Here is a 9,750-nt window from a genome sequence, read left to right as displayed (position 1 = left end):
GTATGTAATTCAGGTTTTTCCTACTAATACAAATGAAGGAAAATTTGCATTTAGGTGGCACACTGCCAGAATAAATATATTTGCATCACCTAACAATTACATAAGTTTGTTTTATCTGCTTCAAATGGCTTCCATCTCCCAATGCACCTGCTGTGTTGTCAACTTAAGTGTAACAACCCAAGCACTTTATTTTTTTACATGTATAATTGTGAATAACCACTGTCCTACTGTGTGATGTCTATTATTTTCTGTAAAGAAAAGTATTATTAACTAAATAATTGCATAATTATCTAAGCAGCTTTAAAATTAAAGATCTTTCACTGTATAATAAGATAATATTTATATTACATGTAGGAATTTTATTATCCTTATCATTCAAATTATTTGCTTATTGATTTCTTCAATATGCCTTCATGGAGTAGTCTCACCAGAAGCTAATAAAGGATCTGATTGACATGACCAAGTAGACCAAAGATGGCACAAACTACATTGTAACCATAGAGTGGTGTGTTCTCTTGAACTGTTGTCAGATTCACAGTTTTTATTTTGCATTTCCTTTATTGTTGTTGAGATTTAATGACATTCTTTGTTAAGACCTAACATGTACACAAGCCACAAGCTCATTTGTGGTTCAAAGCCTATTTTATTAAATGGTTAAAGATAGCATACAGCTGTTTGTGACGGTGCCTTTGGACTCAGTGTTATATTCACTGTAAAACATTTTGAGCTTGCACAACAACAAAAAAATAATTACTAATGTCCCTTTTTTTCTTCTACTCAACTTCTGTAAATAATTTGATATAGTGACTAACAATATTTTGTCAGCACTAAAATATCTATTTAGTTGAACTAACATAAAAATGTTTATCATCCTAAGAAGTACAACTACTCCAGAGCAAAACTGAGTTGAACCCACTTTGCTTTTTAGGTTTAACAAAATTGTTTATGTAATCATTACATACATACTTACTAAATAAAACTTTGAGGTCCAGTTCATAAAACAATTTCAGTGGAAATCAGTAAACTTAAAGAGCACAGTCACTGTCAAGCCCTAGAGTAAAAGAGTGAATTTGCAGTGTATAAATTATATTTTATTAAGCTTCTATTTTACATTATTTGCACTGTATTTATTTTTTGTATCCCATTCATGTCTAGTCATTTATGTACATTCTGCTGCAACACAGAAATCTCCCTTAGGACTAAATAAAGTACTCTATGTAGCTAGCCTAGTACTTTTCTCCTGAGCAAGAATATATGTTATTTTTTTGCATTGACCAATCATGTCCATATTCTTTTTATTCCCTTTTTTTGGAGGTATGCCCACTCACTCTCCAATGTGGCATCATCTACACCAATATGGTTATGGAATCGAAACCAATACAATTGTAATTGCAACAGCTAAATTTCAGAATCACTTAGATATGCCTCTATCTTCATATTTCTAGTATATTCATATCATTTTTATATCTCTAGATGTAGAGTTGTGATGGTTGGCCTATGTTTGATGTTTTTTGAGATTGTGTTTTATAGAGAATCTTTTTTCAATAACTGATTGGAATCATTTTGTGATTCAAAATGCATTGTCCACAGCTTTCTTTGTTAATAAAAACTAAAATAAATAATAACACAATATTTGTTATTTGTACAATAACAAAGTGGTACAATAAAACAAAGAAAAAGTTCAGTGTCTATTTCTAGATCTGATTTCCCGTAGTATTTTTAGATGATGATGATGTTCAATTTTATTAAAGTGGTGGCAGTTCTGATTCTTGTATTCATTGGAACTGACAAATATAAATAATTTTGAGACATAAATAATGTTAATAATCTTCTGAGGGAGAAGTAGCATACTCATTGTGAGCCTGTTTTAGTCGCATGTTTTCATGGAATGATATCATAAAGCATAGCTTTAGAGAAACTTTATTCCAGATGTGCCTATAATTGTTGAAAAATTTGGAACATTTCCTTGATTATGTTTGTGAATAATGACTGGAAAATGTCACGGGAATGTACTTTTCTTCATGCTTCTATCATAGCCTTGGAGCTAAAACATACAATATGTATGTTCAGGCATGCTCACCCGGTACAATACTTAGGTTTGCCCACCATGACACACGTGGGCAAAGCTTTTGGAGGATTCTGATTAGCAGATTTGGTGAATGAGCAGAATTAAATCTGACTTGCATCAACGTACAAAATGCAACATTCTAACACTGCATTCTACTTCTACTGGTAGGACCACACTAATTAAGGACCAGCTACTGCAAATCCCTGAGACACTGTAAGGTCAAGACTGAATTACATCATTCAGGGGTAATCAAGGGTAAATATCTATCAGCCGTTAGCTTAAACTGTGTAGACCTGGGGGAAATCCAGTCACTTGATAAAAATATGCAATATATATATTTTTTAAACACATTTCTCCCTTTAGCCTATTTACATTTGTCAAACTTGCTTCATTTTGAGCTCCTGAAGAAAAGCATCATACTGTTCTATACTTTTTAATGGGAAGAGTCCATCTTTCACTTCAATTTCAATACAAAATCAATCAGCAGACTGCTTCAATCTTGTGCCCAGGAGACTGACTACTTCAAAGTCATCAATGTAAAGACAAGTACAATGGCTGCATTCTCACCATGTAATGTTGAAATGTCTTATTTTTTGTTCTGCTGAATTTAAAATTCAACAGGTTCAATTACATCAAAGTTCTTTCTGTAATATGCATTATGCTTATGGTCATTTGTCTTATGAACAACCTTAGTTATTTCAGTGAGCACAGACAATGTGACAATGTAAAATATCTACAGTGACTTTTCCAACATTTGAGCCTTGTGAAAGGATCAAAATATCACTCAGACTATCAAAAGTATGTCTAATTATATTTCTAGAGACATGCAATTCTGTCTGCATGGAGAGGAACAAAGACACCAATTTCTTCACAAGAATTATTTCAGTGATGAATTTGTTTTCAGTGCAAACATTCCTGTAATCACTTCACAATGGAAAGAGGCTTGCTCTGTCTTTCTGTCTGTATCTGACTGGGCACTATGGTAGTGGTTGGCCAACTGATTGGCACACATGCCAATGCCAATAATGTTTCTTGAGACAAAATAGTGAAGAATTAAATTCCTACCTTTCAAAGCTCAATACATTTAACTGGCCATTCATAATAATCAGACACCACAATGCAAACAATATAATTCTTTAAAGAATAAAATAAGTAGGGAGAAGAATAAAAGTTAATTAACCAGTCAAATAATTAATTAATTTTAAAATATAGTTAAGAAATGAACAATGAATGTCTATTCCAGTTTTCTAGAAGTCGTAGTCTGAGTTTGATGAGTGTATGTGTCTGAAATTCATCTGGATCGAGAATGTCTCTCCAAGGCAACGAAGAAGTAGTTGGCTGGAGTGAAGTGGGGGGGGGGGTAATTTTTAAATTCTTGGTACTAGTAAAGAATCTGCACCTTTTGATCTAAACAGACATGGAGGGTCATAATGCACTAGGAGTTCAATAAGGTACTGTGGTGCAAGGTACTGTGATACTTTGTAGGTCATTAGAAGTAATTTACAATAAGTACAAAATTTCACTGGGATCCAGTGTAATGTAGCTAAGATAAGAGTAATGTGATCCAATTTTCTAGTTATAGTAAGAGCTTGTTTAATCACTTAGTGGTACAGATAGTAAGGCATTACAGTAGTCCAATCTGGAAGGGATAAATGCATGAACTAGCTTTTCTGCATCATGTAAGGATAGTATGTTCCTAATGTGAGGACAGCAATGTTCATGAGGAGAAGAAAGGCTGTCCTAGAAATATTATTTACATGAGCTTTGAACAAAAGATTGGAATCCATAATTATATCAAGATCTTTTAACTGTTAAAGAAGGTGTGGAACTAGAGGACAAAACTAATTTTCCATTCAGTCTAATTTTCACCTTGTATGAATTATAGGATTCATATGATCTGCTTAATTCTGCATACATTATAAATAAATTACTAACATACTAAATCTTGGGCTCAGATAAATCTGAATTACTGATGTAGCCTGTACACTATTCACAACATTCATGTATAGCAAAGTATATACAATACAGTGATAATGTTATCAGTATTAATATAATATATTATATATATAGTTTATAATATAATATACAATATTACTGATAATGTACACACAGGCAGGAATGCTGAGCAAAGAATTGCAAGAAAATGCATAAGACCTTTTAGAACAGTATTTTGGCAGTCAATAAATACAATTGGTTGAAATATTAAATTTCAGATTTTGCATTCCAGCAACAAATAAATAACTACTAGTCAACAAAATATATTTAATCTTTTCATACTGCTCAAGACTCATACATTAGCCGTGAGACTCATATACATTTGGGACAGATCCTCTTCTCATGCCCAACCAATCATATCTCATACATCACAAAATGCTCTGACATAATAATCAATATAGTCGAATTTATTGTTTTGAAAGTATTTTATTTGTTGCTGTGGCAACAACAAATAAAAACTGAACTCAAAATGTCTGAGCCTTCCTCTAGTGTTACTTAGATAAGCCAGTGAGGCACACTCATGGTTAGACATGCAACTCTTCCCCATCTGACAAAAAAAATTTAAAGGACAACATTCTCACCTCCCTCTAATATTACCATTTCCAGAAATGTTGGGAAATTTTCTAAAATACAATAAAAACAAGAATCTGTGATTTGTTAATTCTTGTGAACTTTTATTTAACAGATAAGAGTACTGTTAGAATTCCCTGCAATATTATGACTCCCTTTTCTCTAAACAATCTATCCTTTAATCAGTTGTGCTACAACTTTATTCACTCTCATATCATGCTGTCTTATTCTGTTTTTTTCTTTTTTAGATTTTAGGGTACATTATTGAAGAAAAAATTATATTTTTCTCCTGTGATTTGCATGTTTTTCTAAATTAGTTATATTCTTGCAAGTGTTATGTGATTGAGTTGTGTGGTCACAGAATGAGTAATATGCAAACATATCTCAATAACAACAATTAAGAGCTTTAAACATGCTCATGTGATCTAAGAGCATTCAGTATATAAACAATATTTGTCTGCAATGAATCCTATTACTATAGGCTCCTGGAGAAAAACATTACAAGGTAGTTTAACTACAAAACTGTTCTTCCTCACTTAGGGTGAGTCTCATCAAGTGTGACTCATCGATTGTGACTCAACTATTAATCTACTTCCTGTTATGCACTTAACATTAAAATGCACTTTACATTAAAATTTTACATTTGTCTAGTCTGTAATAAACTATTAGAAATATGAACCAACTTGCTGTATGTATAGAAGGCCATATGACTTTGCAAAGACTGTAACATTACACAAAGAACCTAAATATAATTCAATTTTAACTTTGACCAGCACTTTAAGATGCTTCTTCACATCTAAAAGTGCTGAATTTCAACTTCTTGACAGAATGCAACTTCCTTTGCATACATGCACTTCAGGCAGTTATGTAAACACTAAAGACTGCATTCACATTTTATGATGAATGTAGTGTTAAACATGACTTGTCCTTCACTACTGAGTGTTTACTAACACCAGAGTGGTGTAAAGCAAAATAAAGAATATGACAGTGATAATACTCTGTGAACTGAATGTGTTTTTATCCTAACAATGAGTATTGTGAGCATAGAATAGAGCTTTCAGCTTTAATTCCTAAATGTGACAAAGATACTGCTGACCCACATACTGATCTGATGTGGAAGTAGGCTCTTATTTCCTATTATTATTATTATTATTATTATTATTAGTAGTAGTAGTAGATGTTATTTCCCTGGAGAAAAGGTCTCTTTGGTCAGAGGTGCTGGCAATAAGTCTTCTTTTAATTTGGGTTCATTAGACCCATCAAAAAAAAAAAAAAAAAAAAAAAAGCAGTTTATGTCCAAATAATCTTTTTAAAGACCAAAATGTTATTTGATAAAAATGTATAATAAAATCACTCCATGTACACTCTATACTGAACAATACAATTTAAACAGATGCATATCAGCCACTGTGACATAATTAACTACTGTTACAGCACACTGATTGTTGTTTTGTCGTCATGGAAAGAACTTTGGGTTCAGACCTCCCAGTTGTCAGAGGTCTCTAAAGCTCTGAAGTATTACAGTTTTCTGTCTTTCCATTAGCTTCAGAGGATTTTTTTCAATTAAGAGCAACTTTCATGTGAAGTTGTGGAGTACTAATGCATAAAAACCAGATTATAAAAATGTGCCATGTAGCACTTCTCAGTTTACTATACATGTGTACTGTGTATCTGTGATACTATACACACAAACACACATATATAAAAAACAATCTGACTATATGAATTGCTTGCCACAGTTTTTACACTGGCCTGCATGTACTTATTTGTAATACTCTTACCTCGTACAATTAATTTTCTATGATTTGCCTTATTTCCCTCTGGGGTAAATGACAAATACATAATGTTATGACCTAATTTCAGAACTGATCAGGGACAATGAATAAATACCATAATGCATAAACAAGAAAGATGTCCAGACAAAGTATTCAATCAATACCAAAAAGACAACATGAGAAGACAGCTTGAGAGGATCTAGAGGTAAGATTACACGGGCACCTGGAATAGGTAAAGGAAAGAGTCAAGTTAATAGCCAACAATAAAAACCTGACATAGCAAACTATCCATTGTATAGATCAAATAAAGAATGTTAGATATGAGAATATAGTTAAGACCTTCATGTGAGTACAAGAGCAAATTCAGAAATGAGCTGGCAATTTTCAAAATATTTTCAAGTGAAAAACACGCTTATCTCAGGACAAAGAATAGAATACACACATGTCTCCAAGGCCCCAAATGGTAACACATTATAATGATTGACTTCATAATATATAATAGGTCTGCAAAGCAGGAGGTAACATGTTAGGACCTTGCACTGCCATCTAATCAGGTAGCAAACCAGACCAAATTAGTGGAATGCAGATCATAAGTAAAGTAATTGTAATAGCTGGAAAGAAACTGAGCAAAGTGGAGTGTTAACACTATAAATTGTTTTTGTCACCTACACTATTTTTTTCTACAAATATCCCTCTGTTATTTATTATGGGTAGACTCCCAAACCTCCTTATTAAAAAAAAAGGTCAGTAAATTTGGAAATTTGTGACCCCTATCTTGGGCAGAGGATTCCTGGTTCTGGAAATGAAGAAGCACACTAGGGGAGAAATATAGTCTGAAAACAGTGGTCCAGACTGCCATCAGTGAGAGTTTCCTTCAGTCACCTAGTCTAGAATTATATCATTATTTCCATACTTCAAGCTGTCCAGTATAGCTAATGGCTCAGGAACTCTGGCATCAGTGTATTGGTTTTAAGATGAGATACTTATAAATAATTAAAACTACATTTTTCAATAGATTTTTCAGTTGTTTACCTTCTTAATGGTTTTGCTATTTAGAAAAAGTTAAAAGGTGGACACTTCTGCTCCTGTTAAAAAGCAAAATGAAAAAAATAATTAAAGTCAGTTGAATCAGTTAAAGTGTGGCTTAATTAAAGTGAACAGCAGCACTCTGTTGCCAGATGAAAGGTTTTCTATAAGCCTCACATCTACAACCACAGCAAACACTTTAAAACTCTGGTTTGTTTGGACTGGTTTCATTATCCACATCAAACATGTTCAGATGCAGTATCTTCTGAATGGACCAAAGTTTATGACAAACAAAATTACATAAATGTATGCTGAAAGAATATAACTTATTTTATTTAGAGAGTGGCTTAAGCTCTTAACAGCTAATGTAATGAAACACAGCTCTTCAAGTCACTATACAGGATGGTAATCATAGGTCATCTCTAAACTAATATTCAGTTTAGAATAGATTTATGAATGGAGCCAGACAGCAGTCAAATGAATGAATGAATGAATGAATGAATTAGAAAATAAATAAATTACGTGGCAGCTTGATGTTACCAGTTGTAGTTTTTTCTTTCTTTTAAAATATTTTATTCATTATGATATTTCTATAAATAATAACAGAACACGGAATATAGGACATATAGAAAATTATATTTGAAGTCAATAGGAACAAATGAAAATTGGATAATGGCGAAGTAACTAAGAAATATTATAAATAAATATATAAAATTATAAGACAAAAACAATCCAATTTATAACAGATAACATTCATCAAACCTTGTGTCACGGCTAGTCCCTCCCAGCTTCCAAGTTCCATGGTTTCCCTGTCGTGTATGTTTTCGATCCATTCCGTAGTTTCTTTTTCTCCGCCTCTCGTTTGGTTTTCCACACCTGTTCTTCGTTTCTACTCTTGATTAAGTTCATATATTTAAACCCTCTCTTGTTGCTGTTGTGTTTGCTGTTCATTGAATGTCTGAGAAAATCCGTATCTGTATGTTCTACGTGTCTTTGTGTTTCCTAGGCTCCGAGTTTTTCCTAGTCTCTGTTATAGCCTGATTCCACTGTTTGCCTTCGTGTGCTTTGGTTTGTTTATCATGCATCACCGTACTGTACGTATTGGCTCTATGACCCTGAACCGTTATATTCTGAATCTGGATCTGCCCACAATAAATCTGGCTCTTCTCCGCATTTGCGTCCGCCTCCATACCGCTCAGCGTTACACCTTGTCTGTGTGTTCAGAAAATGAAAAAAAAAGATTATATTACAACATTAGAGAGACAGTTATGGGGGAAAAAAAACATCAGTCTGGAAGATCAAGGTTCATTGTATCCTAATGGGACAAAAAAAAAGGTCACCATACTTTGTAAAATGTAGTGAGTCATCCCCTATATTTCTGTTATCCAGATTTGTTATTAAAAAACATAAAAATATTTCCAATTTAAATTATACATGCACAGTTGGCATTATGAATACATGCTTTTTTCCATCTTTTGTACTGGAGTTTTGACTGTGTAGCCTTATTAATGAATATATCTAGTCTTATTAAATAGGTCAAATAAATATGGAGGCTTCGATGGCATGCAAACAGTCGCAATACCTAGCGTACCTGCCAAATTCGAAAGGAATACTTTAAACACTAGATGGCGGGATTCTCCAATGAAACAACAACGAATATCCATTCTTAAAACTGATTTAAGATTAGCGTGTAATATACAAGTTGTTTTACGTATATTTTCTGGATTTACAAAGATGTAATCATTTTCAACATTATAGGTCTTGTCTGATTGGATTCACTGTCTGTTCAGACTTTCTTGTATCACGACATAACGTGTGGTCTAAATTCTGAAAATTAACCCTTGGTTGCTTTAATGTAGTAGACACTACATCCCATACGGTCCCTACTTATTTATAGGATAATATAAGAACATAAGACATTAAAAAAACAAATAAACCAACAAAAAACAACAACAGTATAAAAGAAGTGGACCCAATTGTCAAATTTATATTTGTGTGTGAGAGAAAGAGAGAGAGAAAGAGAGAATGCGTGCGCGCGCGTGCGTTTGCTGGGAGCAGGTGCCCATCAATTTAATATAATCTTATTAATTAAATCCGAGAAGAATATTGTTGAGTAAAGTAATATAGTAATAAAGTCTCAATTTCAGTGCGCCATGATATAGCCTATATTGTTGTAATAAATGCAAGAAAATGTGGAGGATAAAAGAAACACCTCCTTATGAACACTGCTGAGAGATAAAGGAGAAGGGCGAACTAGATGTTTCATTTTAAAGACCATTTCTCTTTATCTCGAACTTTATTAATCATGTGGTTATT

The sequence above is a fragment of the Electrophorus electricus genome, chromosome 1 (assembly GCF_041902795.1).
Source record: "Electrophorus electricus isolate QZ-2024a chromosome 1, ASM4190279v1, whole genome shotgun sequence".
NCBI classification, from domain to species: Eukaryota; Metazoa; Chordata; class Actinopteri; order Gymnotiformes; family Gymnotidae; genus Electrophorus; species Electrophorus electricus.
Note: the sequence above shows the minus strand (reverse complement) of the source record.